General features: G+C 40.1%; 1 protein-coding gene across 12 annotated transcripts in view; it reads left to right on the top strand.

Annotated features, from left to right (window-relative positions):
• The window catches only part of TMCC1 (transmembrane and coiled-coil domain family 1), a 250,187-nt gene that overhangs the window by 23,163 nt on the left and 211,981 nt on the right, over positions 1-15,043 (top strand). The window lies entirely within an intron of this gene.

Below are 15,043 nucleotides of genomic sequence, written 5' to 3'. Positions count from 1 at the left end.
GAGCCACCGCACCCAAGCAAGATCCTACTCTTAAACAGAAATTATCTGGCTCAAAAGTTTTGTTTTCATTTGACAAGTCCCATAATCTAAGGTAAGTTGTATGATTTGGCTGTTAAAAAAAAGCTAACATTGGTGAATACTTACAGATGTACAGTGCTAGATTAAAAGAAGTAATAGTCCTTTTGTTCTTGGACTGTCAGATTATATCTATGTTGTATCCATTCTTGGATGTTACGTTTTAATAGAACACGGATAATCTAAATTTTCTAGATGAATGAGACCAGAATAGTGACAGCTTTAGCCACCATAACTTTTTTTTTTTGAGATGGAGTCTCACTCTATCGCCCTCCCCCTGGAGTGCTGTGGCACAATCTGGGCTCACTGCAACCTCTGCCTCCTGGGTTCACGCCATTCTTCTGCCTCAGCCTCCTGAGTAGCTGGGACTACAGGCGCCCACCACCACGCCTGCCTAATTTTTTGTATTTTTAGTGGAGACTGGGTTTCACCATGTTAGCCAGGATGGTCTCGATCTCCTGACCTCATGATCCGCCTGCCTTTGCCACCCACAGTTCTGGGATTACTGGCATGAGCCACCACGCCTAGCCTCATTAGCTGCCAAATCTAATGAAAAACAATTGAAGAATTAGGATTTTGCCACCGAAGATAATACTTGGAAATGTAACTATCCAAATATATTGAGAAGTTGTAAGATTTTCTGATTTCTAGTGACCTCTTTCCTCATTGCTGATAGTGGTACTGAAGAGAAAGTAATGTCTTGATGACTTTAGTTTCTTATTAACTGGAGGAGAAAAAAAAAAGAAATATTTGTCAGTCAGCAAGAGTATAATGCTAAAAAAGGCAGTTCTTAAAAAAAAAAGTGTAAAGTAGACAAGTAGAATACTAGATAAGTACATGTGATTTGTCTTTATTTTTATTATTTGGGAGAATTTTTCAAGACTAGTCTTTAAAGAACATATTTTGAGGATGCCGTCTTCAAGGATTGTTAAAGTTTATAATTTTACACTACATGATAAAAAGTAAAGGTTGCTGTAATGTAGAAGTTGGCAGGGATTTGTGTGTTAAAACTAGCTTTAGTTCCTAACTCTGCTACTTGCTGTGTATAGTGGGACATTTATGAGATTTAATTGTCTCTTCTGCTGTTGAGAACAGTATCTGCCTCTCAGAGTTTTGTACACTGCAAGTAATTTATGCTGAGTTTAATGCCTGGCATATAGATGGCATAAAATTAATGCCAGTTATTTTTAGTAGCAACTATTCTTGACAGCATTTCTTACATTTTTGGGTTTTCTATTTGTACATGTGCAGCAAGGTAAGTTGGGAGGTTCTATCAACAAATCCATTTGTGTCATCAAGCTTTACAAATATATCCCAAGAATTACTACCTATGGGGGTTTTTCCATACCATACCTAATTCACCAATTCTTCAGTTCTCTGATGCTGAGTGTTCAACAATTCCATTCAATTCTGACACTATCTACCTGGAGTTAGTGTCAGATCTCAAGTTAAAGGGCTCAGTTCCAAAAGACTGCCGCTACTTGGGACGCTAGTCACAAGTCTTGGGCCACCCACACTTCTGTCTGGCTTGGCTGCAAATTCAGGGGTTCCCATGACCCCTTCATCAGGTTCGTTAATTCACTGGAAAGACTCATAGAACTCAGGAAAACACTTTACTTATGTTTACCAGTTAATTATAAAGGGTACAACTCAGGAACAGTGAAATGATATAAATACATAGGGCAAGCTATTGGGGAGGGGTGTGAGGCTTTCGTGTCCTCTCTGGGCACAACACCCTCCCAGCACCTCTATGTATTCACTACCAGGGAATCTTTCCAAATCCCATCATTTAGTCAGTCCCCAGTTCCTCTCTCTTCCCCAAGGGTTGAGGAGTGGAGGACTAAAAGTTCTAATACTCTAATCACTTGGTTGGTTCCCCTGGCAACCAGCCCTATCCTGAAGCTATCTAGAGGCCCACCAAGAGTCACTTAATTAGCATAAACTCAGGTATAGTTGAAAGGAACACATTATGAATAACAAAAAGCACTTCTGTTACTGAGGAAAACCTGAGGGTTTTAGGAGCTCTGCCAGGAATCAAGGACAAAAACCAAATATGTATGTTTCTTATACCACACTACTATACATAAAACTAGATTTTGTTTTTAGAATAGAGGGCTGGGTTTCAGATTATCAGTATTGAATTCTTTAGGTCATTGATATATTTCTTTCTGTAGCCATAGTGTCACCAATTTGATTGTTGGTAATGTCAGTAACATTTGTTTTGGCCGGGCGCGGTGGCTCAAGCCTGTCATCCCAGCACTTCGGGAGGCTGAGATGGGCGAATCACGAGGTCAGGAGATGGAGACCATACTGGCTAACACAGTGGAACCCTGTCTCTACGAAAAAAATACAAAAAAACTAGCCAGGCGAGGTGGTGGGCGCCTGTAGTCCCAGCTACTCGGGAGGCTGAGGCAGGAGAATGGTGTGAACCCGGGAGGTGGAGCTTGCAGTGAGCTGAGATCCAGCTTCTGAGATTCGGCCACTGCACTCCAGCCTGGGCGACAGAGCGAGACTCCGTCTCAAAAAATAACAAAACATTTGTTTTGAGATCCTTTGATGAAAGGTTCCATTGGAACAGCTAGGCTGGGCGCGATAGCTCACGCCTGTAATCCTAGCACTTTGGGAGGCCAAGGTGGGTGGATCACTTGAGGTCAGGAGTCCAAGGACCAGCCTGACCAACGTGGTGAAACCCCGTCGCTACTAAAAATACAAAAATTAGCTGGGCATGATGGTGTGTGCCTGTGATCCCAGCTCCTTGGGAGACTAAGGCAGGAGAATCGCTTGAACCCAGGAGGTGGAGGTTGCAGTGAACCAAGATTGTACCACTGCACTCCAGCTTGGGCGACAGAGCAAGACTCCATCTCAAAAAAAAAAAAAAAAGAAAGAAAAGAAAAGAAACAGCTAAATGCCATATTCCTGAGGAGTCTTTATCAAATTCCAGTATTATTTATTTTTTTGCTTAGACATTTGTCCTCAGATGGCTCTGCATGTGATGTGACAAAAACAGATAATTTTTTTCTGACAGGAATGATGCTCATTTTTTCTAAACTGTTGGGTCATGAAATTTGGGTAGAAACGCCTTTTGGTGGCCTTAATCTCTTTATTGGTAAACAATAGCATGCGAATTTTCGTAGCCAGAAAAGGAAGAGTAAATTGTTTGGAATTCCAAATTCTTTCCTGCTTGTATGGTTTTTACCCCCCTCTGCCTGCCTATTTTAATGTATTTGTTAGAGATATGGGCGTTGTCTTCTCATAACACAGGGATTTCCTTAGAATGTGAGCCTTAAATTAATATTTTAAATGTTTTAGAACATCTATGGGAAGTATCTTGATGTACAAGAATGGGTGCTTGTCTAACATAGCGCCTAGCAGAGTTCTTGGCATGTATTAGGCACACAATAAATATGTTACCTTTCTAGAAGTTAGAAGCCTCTGTTCTAGTGTTTATGTGCCACCAACTATCTGTGTGACCTGGAGTCTCATCTGTCATCTTTAGAATCACTTCTCTTTTAGCTCTGATTCAGTGACTCAGTTTATTCTGGTCTTATTTTTTAAAAACTTATTTCTACTATGGCCTTAAAGTCAGTTTCTTGAAAATAAGCCAATGCAGTCACTGGATAGGATGAATTAGGAAGTGTTGTGAAATAAGCCGTCTTCTGTGGCTTCAGTTATTTGCTTGGCTACATGTTCTTTCGTTACTCTGGTAGAGTTATGTTAGATTTTCTACCCACACCAGGTTGGGACTAGATTATTTATTTAGAGATAGATTTAAACCTATCACTGAATTAGTATTTATTGAATACTAATGGTATTGTTAAGGGATTTAGATTTGATATGGCACTTCAAGAAACCAGTGTGGAAAGAGGAAAACCCGAAACTAGCTATTGAAGGCCATATGGTTTGTATTATGGAAATATAAAGAAGGAAGAGAATAGGTGACTGCTGAAGCGATTACAGAAGGATTTCATCTGTGTTCTCTGTTTGGAGTGTTGAAGAAGGAGGCTGTTGTTGCAAGTGTGAAAAATAACATGAACGAAAGCATGGAGATACATGAATCGTACATTTGTGTTTCTGTGTTTGTGAGACTAGCCCCACCCATTTGTTGACCTTTTAGAGACAAGCTTAGTTTTGAGTAAGGTCAGTTTAAGATAATTTAAGATAATTCTACCTCTCAAAGTCCACAAAGGAAATGAAGAAGTTTGTTTTTTGTTTGTTTGTTTGTTTGTTTGTTTGTTTTTACTCATAGGATGAATTGGACAAGGATAAGACTTGTGTAGGTGAGGACAGTTGGAAGGATTATGATGTTGCAATCTTGGAGTTAGGTGAAATAGGTATCAAAAAATAACTTTTCCTGTCCTATAGTGAGAATAAACGTTTATAAAAATATTGTTGATAAAGGATGGTCTCCTAAGACATTTGTTTTTCAAAAGTGTTTCAAGTTTCAAACAGGAACTTTAAAAAATCAGTAGCATGTGACAAACCATTATTTTGTGATAATTTGCCTGTTTTTAGTGAATAAAACCAGTATATACATTTTGTATCTTTTTAGTAAATAATGCCAAATGTATTGAATTTCTTATCTTCCCTGGATCTATGAGCCAAGATTTCTGTCTATAGCAAATAGCGAAAATATAAAATATGGTCGGGAGTGGTGGCTCACGCCTGTAATCCCAGCACTTTGGGAGGCCAAGGCGGGCAGATCACCCGAGGTTAGGAGTTCAAGACCAGCCTGACCAACATGGAGAAACACTGTCTCTTCTAAAAATAAAAAATTAGCTGGGCGTGGTGGCGCATGCCTGTAATCCCAGCTACTCGGGAGGCTGAGGCAGGAGAATCGCTTAAACCTGGGAGGCAGGGGTTGCAGCGAGCTGAGATCGTGCCAGTACACTCCAGCCTGGGCAACAAGAGCAAAAAACTGTCTCAAAAAAAAAAAAAAAAAAATATATATATATATATGTGTGTGTATGTATGTATGTATGTAGCTGTGGGTCTTTATGTACCATTAGGAAACAAATGAGAGATGAAGTCTCTAAAGCATAATGTGTATTTGTTTCATAATCGTAAGTTTAGAAATTGGTAGGATAAACGTCAGATTAGGTGTCAGGGCATCCAGAATAGTGGGTGTATTCCATTTTGATCTGCATATCTTATTCTGTTGTTGATTAAGAGCAGTGAGAGTCCATAAACTGTGGTATATGATAGCTGTGATCTCTGATATAAGCTTCATGCAGATGACACTCAAATCTGCACATTCAGCTTGCACTTCTCTACTGCCTGCTGGACATCTGCATTTTGAGGTCCTGCTGGTTCCTGAAACCTAGTATGTCTTTTACCAAATTCATTGGCATTTTTCAGTGATATTTTTGCATTCCCATAAACCTATACCTCCTCTAGTTTTACTTATCTTTATTAATGGCTCATCCTTCATTTAGCCAACCAGTCTACAAAACTTGGGATTATCTTTAATTTCTTTCTTTTTTACTTCTGAAATGTGTCTTCCCCATTGAGCCTTAAGAGTGTTCATCTATTCACTCATTCACTCATTTATTCTGACATTTATTAAGCATCTATTATGTGCCAGGCATTGTACAAGAAATTAGGGATATAGTGGTAAATAAGACAATTTTCTGCTCTTACAGACCTTATAGTTCAAGCTTTCATCATTTTCTCCCTATCCTCTTTGGGCTATTTTGATAGCCATCCATATTTTTTCTGGTTATAAACATAATACATCCTTATTTTAAGAAGTGCAAGGATGCCAGGAGTGGTGGCTCATGCCTGTAATCCCAGCACTTTGGGAGTCTGAGGCAGGCGGGTCACTTGAGCCCAGGAGTTTGAGACCAGCCTGGGCAACATGGCAAAACCCCGTCTCTATTAAAAAAAAAAAAAAAAATTGATGTGGTGTCATGTACCTGTACTCCCAGTGGGAGCTGAGGTGGCAAGATCTCTTGAGCCTGGGAGGTGGAGGTTGCAGTGAACCCGGATTGCGCCTTGCCCCACTACAGGGGGGGAAAAAATGAATGATGAGAAGCCTGAGCCTTCTGGAGCAAATCTTAATTGGGAGTGTAAGAGGCTAGTCTGACTTCTTGACCCTCCAGATTAAGATAGATGCTCTTCCTCTGGGCTTCCTCAGCACCCCAGGTTTCCCATCATGGCTCTTACCACTTTGTGGTGTTTCCCTACATAGACCAAAGTCTCCTGTATCTTTTGTGTTTGTTGGGTCCAATACAGTGCCTGGACACCTAGTAGGGATTTCAAAGTTTGCCAAATGGATAAATGACTGTATTAATGTCTTTGGTTGCCAAACATATTCTTTAAAACCATTCACCTCTGTTTGCCTTTACTTTTTATTTACCAAATAACCTTTTGTCCTTAAATCAGTTCACCAAGGGAATTTTACTACAGAAAAAAAAGAAGGTACTGACCATAATCTAATTGACATTTAAAATTCTTTTTTGTTTTTTTTTGTTTTGTGAGACAGCATCTGACTCCCATCACCCAGTCTGGAATGCAGGGCGTGATCTCAGCTCTTTGCAGCCTTGATTTCCTCGGCTTGGATGATTCTCCTACAGGGTGATTTTTTGTATTTTCACTAGAAATGGGGTCTTGCCATGTGGCCCAGGCTGGTCTCGAACTTAGTTCAAGTGATCTGGCTTCCTCAGCCTCCCAGAGTGCTGGGATTATAGGTGTGAGCCACTGTGCCTAGCCAGTAGTTATAATTCTTATGAATTTATTAAAAGACTGATGCTGTGGAACAGATGGGTATGAGAATTTGGATAATTTAAACTATTTTTTTCCTGAGTGCAATTTTCACTTTAGATAAGGTACTGTCTAGTTTCTCATTGGGCATAGGTGTAAGTGTGGTGTGGTGAATAGAAGGCTAGATTCAACTTTGATTTGACTCTGCCACTTGTTAAACTTTGAGATTTTAGGCAAGTCTCTTAGGATTATTGACTGCTCAGACCTAGTCCAACTTTAAAATTTTGTCACTGAAATAAGAAACATACTTCGTATCAATCTGTTGAGGCCTATGTGGGCTCCCAACCTCTCTATAGACCTGTGTATGTGTGAAAAAAAGGGAAAATATAGTAAAAAGTATAGTGCCTTAGAACTCTTTCACAAAACTGCACAAGGATGCAAGAGGTGGTAGCACTGTGATCGTTTTTAGAGAGAGCATGAACCTGATAACTTCTTTTGCATTCTTTGCATTATTTCACAACTAGTTGTAGATAAAATAATTTTCTTTTTTGAGAACAAGGACATTGCATTTGGGGCATGTTGGGGATGGAGAGGATGTTGATTTGGTTCTTACTTTTTCTAGCCTTATCTGGATGCCCCTTTTTTTTTTTTTTTTTTTTCTTGAGATAAGAGTCTCGCTCTGTCGCCCAGGGTGGAATACAGTGGTGTGATCTCGGCTCACTGCAACCTCCACCTCCGGGATTCAAGCGCTTCTCCTGCCTCAGCCTCCTAAGTAGCTGAGATTACAGGCGCACGCCACCATGCCCAGCTAATTTTTGTATTTTTAGTAGAGACGGGGTTTCACCATGTTGATCAGGCTGGTCTCGAACTCCTGACTTCAGGTGATCCGCCTGCCTCGGCCTCCCAAAGTGCTAGGATTATAGGCTGAGGCACTGTGCCTGGCCTCTCTGGGTGACTTATTGAGTGAGGATTGGTTCTGTTCTTTTTCCCCTTATTCTCTTATTCTGCCCTTTTCCCCTTTTTCTTTTCACCTTCTCAGTAGAATCTCAGGATTCAATCTCTGTGAGGCATGAAGTTTAGATTATAGAACAGAGTTGGGAGACTTGTTTTTCTTTTGATTTTTGAGGTACCAAAGCAAACTGCTTTACTTCTCCATGCCGGGTTATTTTTACTAAAAGAAAACAAAATCTTATTCATACATCACATGCTTTGGGATAATAAGGTAATTTGTTGGAACACTTAAAAAATTCATTATTTAAAATTAAGGTGTAATTTCCAGATCTTTTGATCCACAGTTGAAAGATGTATATATAGATTAATGGATTTTTACATATGCATACGACAGTGTATGGGTACAGTATAACCATGAATAAAGTAAAGGTATAGGACATTTTTATCCCCCTAGCAATTTAATTCCCTATGTCCCTTTCCAGTCAGTATCTTCTTTTTGAACACTTTGAGTGCTTTATTATTCATATGGAGAAGACAGTGAAAACAAATCTTGACATCTTTTAGGTTTCACCAGAATTGAATCTTAAATTCTATGATGATAATGTCTTAGCTGTAGAGAATAAGGCCTTTAGACTTTTAGAAATGGATATGGCAAAATTGTATTAAAATGCTTTCCTAAAAAAATCCTAATCCAAGGTGCAGAGGCACTAGATTTACATTGATAAAGTGACACTGATGTTTACCAGCGTGTGTATATTTTTCTGCATAGACTTTTCTAAAAGTTTTTGGGTTGTAAGAAAGTAGATTTATTTGGAAAGTTGTATGTAAGTAAGAAAATGGAACTTGTTTGGTCAGATGAGTGATGAGCTTGTTTCAGGTCTTTGAATTCTATTTTTCCTCCTATCTGTGCTATGTGTGACCCTGTGGATGAGGCGTAACCTCATTTGTTTCCATCTAATGTTTATTCAGGACCTCTTTTAAAATCTGAAACACTGTGCGTGAATCTTTTCAAAGTTCTGTGGTGCTGTTTTAGCTCATCCCTTACTTTAGCTATTTATTATGTGTCTTGTTTCCTAATTTGTATATACACCTTTTATTTTAGAAGTTTCGGATTTACAGAAATACTGCAGATAGTACAGAGTACCTATATGCCATGCACCCATTTCTCCTATTAACCTTTTGCTTTACAGCTTTTCTGAGATATATTTTACATACCTTAAACTTCATTTTTCTTAGTGTGCATTTCAGTGGTTTTTAGTGTATTCACAGAGCAGTACTACCATCACTACAACCTAATTCCAAAACATTTTCATCACCCCTAAAAGAAACCCTGTACTCATTGAGCAGTCATTCCACATTTCCACCCCACCTGCTCTATCCCTGCATAACTTCTAATCTATGTTCTGTTCCTAAGGATTTGCCTATTCTGGATACTTCATACCATATGTGGTCCTTTGTGACTGGCTTCTTTCACTTAGCATAATTTCAAGGTTTATCCGTTTTGTCGTAGCATGTGTCAGTACTTTGTTCTTTTTTATTGCCAAATAAGATTCCATTGTATGGAGAATATAGCGTGTTTTGTTTATCTTTTCATCAGTTGATGAACATTTACATTGATTCCATTTTTTGGCCATTTTGAATAATGCTGTTATGAACGTTTATGTACAAGGTTTTGTGTGAACTATACATATGTACCTAGAAATGGAATTGCTAGGAAATATGGTAACTCTTTTATGTTTAACATTTTGAGGAACTGTAAGGCTGTTTTCCAAAAACAAACTGCTTGGGCCATTTTACATTCCCACCAGCAGTGTATGAGGGTTCTAATTTCTACTCCTCTTTAACACTTGTTATACTTTGATTTTAGCTATCCTAGTGGGTGTGAAATGGTACCTCATTGTGGTTTTATTTGTATTTCCTTAATGACTAACAAGGTGAGCATCTTTTAATGTGTCTATTGGCCATTTGGATATTTTCTTTGGAGAAATGTTTATTTGAATTCTTTCCCTGTTTTTTAATAGGGAATATAATTATAATCTTAATTATATTTAAAGTCTTGTTTTAACAATAAGATTATAAATCACTTGAAAGGTTCTTGCCATAAGTAATAATTCTTTCTTTTTTTTTTTTTTGAGATGGAGTCTTGCTCTGTCGCCAGGCTGGAGTGCAGCGGTGCGATCTTGGCTCACTGAAACCTCTGCCTCCTGGGTTTAAGCGATTCTCCTGCCTCAGCCTCCCAAGTAGCTGGGACTACAGGTACACACCACCACACCCAGCTAATTTTTGTATTTTTAGTAGAGATGGGGTTCCACCATGTTGGCCAGGATGGTCTCGATCTCCTGACCTCATGATCCGCCTGCCTCGGCCTTCCAAAGTGCTGGAGTTACAGGCGTGAGCCACTGCGCCCAGCTGCTGTCCATAATAATTCTTTAATAATTATTTTGTGTTTCTGCTTACCTTCACTCCCCTTCCAACTTCTCAGAGCACTAAAATAATATCATGGGCCGGGCACGGTGGCTCAAGCCTGTAATCCCAGCACTTTGGGAGGCCGAGGCGGGTGGATCACGAGGTCAGGAGATCGAGACCATCCTGGCTAACACGGTGAAACCCCGTCTCTACTAAAAATACAAAAAACTAGCCGGGCGTGGTGGCAGGCGCCTGTAGTCCCAGCTACTCGGAGGCTGAGGCGGGAGAACGGCGTGAACCCGGGAGGCGGAGCTTACAGTGAGCCGAGATCCCGCCACTGAACTCCAGCCTGGGAGACACAGCGAGACTCCGTCTCAAAAAAAAAAGAATATCATGCAGGTCTTAGTCCCATAGTAACCACAGTTGGTTTTTTTTTTCCCCCTTTTGTTACTTCATGTGAAAACAAAGATGGCTGGAAAAGCATGTTTGTTCAAATCCTGAATAGTCCACACGTTCCTAGGTTAGTGGAGTAAATGCTTTATTGTCTTTGGATTGTAAAAGTGACTGGGTGTGGTGGCTTACGCCTGTAATCCCAGCACTTTGGAAGGTCAAGGTGGGCGGATCACAAAGTCAGGAATTCGAGACCAGCCTGGCCAACATGGTGAAACCCCGTCTCTACTAAAAATACAAAAATTAGCTGGGTGTGGTGGCGGGCACCTGTAATTCCAGCTACTCCAGAGTCTGAGGCAGGAGAATCCTTTGCAGTGAGCTGAGATCGCACCACTGCACTCCAGCCTGAGTGACAGGGCGAGACTCTGTCTCAAAAAAAAAAAAAAAGTAATGTGTTTGTTATGGAAAGTGCTTAGGTAAGTATAATTCAGAAAGTTATAATTTCTCTGATAATTTTCAGTGATAATATTAACATTTTGATGTGCACTGTAGACTCAGGTGCAAACATACATATATACACATATTTGTATCTTGATAGTAATGTATGTACTATTAACCCGTTTCCCCCCTACCCCATCTCTCCTGTACACTTCATAATATATTATGGACAAATTTCTACTCACGGGCCGGGCGCAGTGGCTCATGCCTGTAATCCCAACACTTTGAGAGGCTGAGGTGGGAGGATTGCTTGAGCTCAGGAGTTTGAGACCAGCCTGGGCAATAGAGACCCCATCTCTATTAAAAAAAAAAAATTTCCTCTCACTTAATATTTTATTGAGTTCGATTTTGACACTGAGGTATGAAACATCTATATTTATATGTAGGTGGTTCTTAGTAAGGAGTAGTTGATTCCTGAGGGTAGAGGGTGGAAAATATTGAACTCTTTTTTTTTTTTTGAGATGGAGTCTTACTCTTTCGGCCAGGCTGGAGTGCAGTGGCTGGATCTCAGCTCACTGCAAGCTCCACCTCCTGGGTTTACGCCATTCTCCTGCCCCAGCCTCCCGAGTAGCTGGGACTACAGGCATCCACCACCTCGCCCGGCTAGTTTTTTGTATTTTTAGTAGAGACGGGGTTTCACCGTATTAGCCAGGATGGTCTCGATCTCCTGACCTCGTGATCCGCCCGTCTTGGCCTCCCAAAGTGCTGGGATTAGAGGCTTGAACCACCACGCCTGGCCTGAACTCTTTAATATATATATTTTTAAAATTTTTGAATATTTGTGTTAGATTAAATAAACTATCAGTAATTATTTTCTTCTTTGCTTTATGTCATGAAACCCTTGCTTTGGTGCCCAAAACAGGTTTTTTCAGTTTTCATTGGCGATTAATAGATCAAAAATTATACAATTACACTGATGTAGTGAGATAAGTTGCCATGTAGCTTCCTAGTCATGGAGGCTACATTATGGTATGCTAGTGATTACTGGGAAATTTTTAAGTTTAAACATATATTTAGGCCGGGCGCGGTGGCTCAAGCCTGTAATCCCAGCACTTTGGGAGGCCGAGGCGGGTGGATCACGAGGTTAGGAGATCGAGACCATCCTTACTAACGCGGTGAAACCCCGTCTCTACTAAAAAATACAAAAAACTAGCCGGGCGTGGTGACGGGCGCCTGTAGTCCCAGCTACTCGAAGGCTGAGGCCAGAGAATGGCATAAACCCGGGAGGCGGAGCTTGCAGTGAGCTGAGATCCGGCCACTGCACTCCAGCCTGGGTGACACAGCGAGACTCCGTCTCAAAAAAAAAAAAAAAAAAAACCATATATTTATTGAGCACCATGTCAGGCACTATGAAGAGGGAACCATTAATTGAGCAGAGTCCTAGATATGTTTGTTTTTTAGGCAGAGAACAGAAGAGAGGCCGTATCAAATTAGAACAAGAAAGTCAAAAGGTAGATTTCCTAGACCATGAATTCATGTATATACGTGTGTGTGTGTGTGTGTGTGTGTGTGTGTGTGTTTTGAGACAGGGTTTCTCTCTGTTGCCCAGGCTGGAGTGCAGTGGTGAGATCATGGCTCACTGCAGCCTTGGCTTGCCAGGCTCAAGCAATCCTCCCACCTCACCCTCCCAAGTAGTTGGGACTATAGGGACACGCCACCATGCCCACCTAATTGTATTTTTTGTAGAGATGGGGTCTTGCTATGTTACCCAGGCTGTTCTCAACCTCCTGGCCTCAAGTGATCCTCCTGCCTCAGCATTCCAAAACAAAGTGCTGGGATAACAGGTGTGAGCTATCACACCCAGCCTGAATTCATTTTTTATAGTTTATCTCATACTTAAGTCATTTGTCTTTCTGTGTTTGCTTCATAGTGACTTACGTGTTTAAATAAGTTTAAGCAATAAAAACTTCTACATATTTAAAAAATGTTTCTATAGTGAAAAGGAATGTGACTTTGAGATACCACATTTTTCTCCTTGAGTAAGATTTACGTGTGGTTATTGGAGTAGATTGAGAATTTTGCAATGTTTGTGTCAAAATGAAGGAAATTATATATGAGCAAGTCAAAATCTTGAAAATTTTTAGCTATAGCCTACAAGATTCTTTTTGTTCCTTCATATTATTTTTCTGTTAGTTTACCATGTACTATGTTTATATTAATTGCTTCAACAGTTTGAGCAGTAATAAAAAACACATTTTATAGATAATCTGAGGTAATCACTTACTTAAAATGAAAAGTTATTAAAACTATCGGAAGAAATCTTAAATTTGACCTATGCCTATAAATAAGAAAGTGTTTTTTCCAGCAAATATGTTGGGGACCAGGGGGAAGTCAGGCAAAACATATTCAGGGTTTGTATGTTTTAATCCTTTTATTTTCTCAGCTTCTTGATCTTCATATGTGCTTGCAAATGTTAAAATGTGAGGACACTGAAAAAAATTTTTTTTGATCCTGAGTACAGAAAACATTTTATAAGAAAAAATAATGGCCATGTGCAGTGGCTCATGCCTGTAATTCCAGCACTTTGGGAGGCTGAGGCGGGTGGATTGCTTAAGCTCAGGAACTTGAGACCAGCCTGGGCAACCTGACAAAACCCTGTCTCTACCAAAAATACAAAAAATTAGCTGGACGTGGTGGCATGCACCTGTGGTTCTAGCTACTCAGGAGGCTGAGGTGGGAGGCTCACTAGAGTCCAGGAAGCAGAGGTTGCGGTGAGCTGAGATTGTGCCACTGCACTCCAGCCTGAGTGACAGAGTGACACTGTCTCAAAAAAAAACCAAAAAATATGTAAAATGGGAAATTATACTAGAAATGATCTTTAAGGTTCCTGTAATTCCGTGACTGATTCTAATTTTTCAGTATATCTTGAAGCTGTTTTAATACTTTGCTGCGATACGGAGGATGGTGTTCAGAAAGTTGTGTTAGCATTGTAAAATTTCCCTTCATTTAGAGGGACACCTGTGGTAGAGTAGTCAAGAGTGTAAGTTCCAGCTTTTCTGCCTGCTGGCTGTGTGACCTTCAGCATGCCATTTAGGCTCATTTTTCTCATCTGTAAAATGTGAAATAACAGCAAGTACCTCACAGGATTATTGTGAGGATCAATTGAGATAATGTGTTAAGAGTTACTTGGACATGGCCAGGCGCAGTGGCTCACACCTGTAATCCTAGCACTTTGGGAGGCCGAGGGAGGTGGATCACGAGGTCAGGAGATTGAGACCATCCTGGCTAACACGGTGAAACTCTGTTTCTACTAAAAAAATACAAAAAATTAGCCAGGCCTAGTGGTGGGTGCCTGTAGTCCCAGCTACTCGGCAGGGTGAGGCGGGAGAATGACGTGAACCTGGGAGGTGGAACTTGCAGCGAGGTACAATCGCATCACTGCACTCCAGCCTGGGTGACTCCATCTCAAAAAAAAAAAAAAAAAATTACTTGGACAGTACAAAGTACTATACAAATGCAAGGTTATATATAAAAAGAGGTATCTAAATCTATGAAGAATAGTAGTTTCATATTAGCTTTTCTCTTTAATTATTGATTCTTTCTGCTTCCTGTATGTTTTGTTTATAATTAGACTTAGTTGGTTATTTTCTTTTCAATTGTCAGATCAAGCAGAAAACTGAGTGACAAGAACCTCCGTCATAGATGTTAAGGTTGTTGTGTCTAGGGTCATGAGAAACACCTGCAGTGACATTCAGAGTGAGATTTAAGATGCTGCCGCCATTTGCCTACACAGGTGCCTGGCATTTCCTTTAACATGTTCTTTTAAGAAAGTTTTGTTTTTTTTTTTTAAGGGCTAATACCTATACTGTACTTATTGCATAGCAGGTCCTGTTTTAAGCACTTTACATTTAATTCTCACAATGACTCTATGAGAATAGGTACTATTGTAACCTGTGAGGAAATTAAGGGTTAGCAAATTGGTTGTGGTGGTTGGTGTGCTGCAGTACTTTAAAACTTTTTCTTTAGTGCAGAGCTCAAGCATTCTGTTATGGTTATGCTTCATACATTGCATTACTACATCTTT

Source organism: Chlorocebus sabaeus, chromosome 22 (genome assembly GCF_047675955.1).
Source record: "Chlorocebus sabaeus isolate Y175 chromosome 22, mChlSab1.0.hap1, whole genome shotgun sequence".
In the NCBI taxonomy this organism is placed as follows: Eukaryota; Metazoa; Chordata; class Mammalia; order Primates; family Cercopithecidae; genus Chlorocebus; species Chlorocebus sabaeus.
The sequence above is the reverse complement of the archived record's forward strand: the minus strand, read 5'-3'. Positions and strand labels throughout refer to the sequence as shown.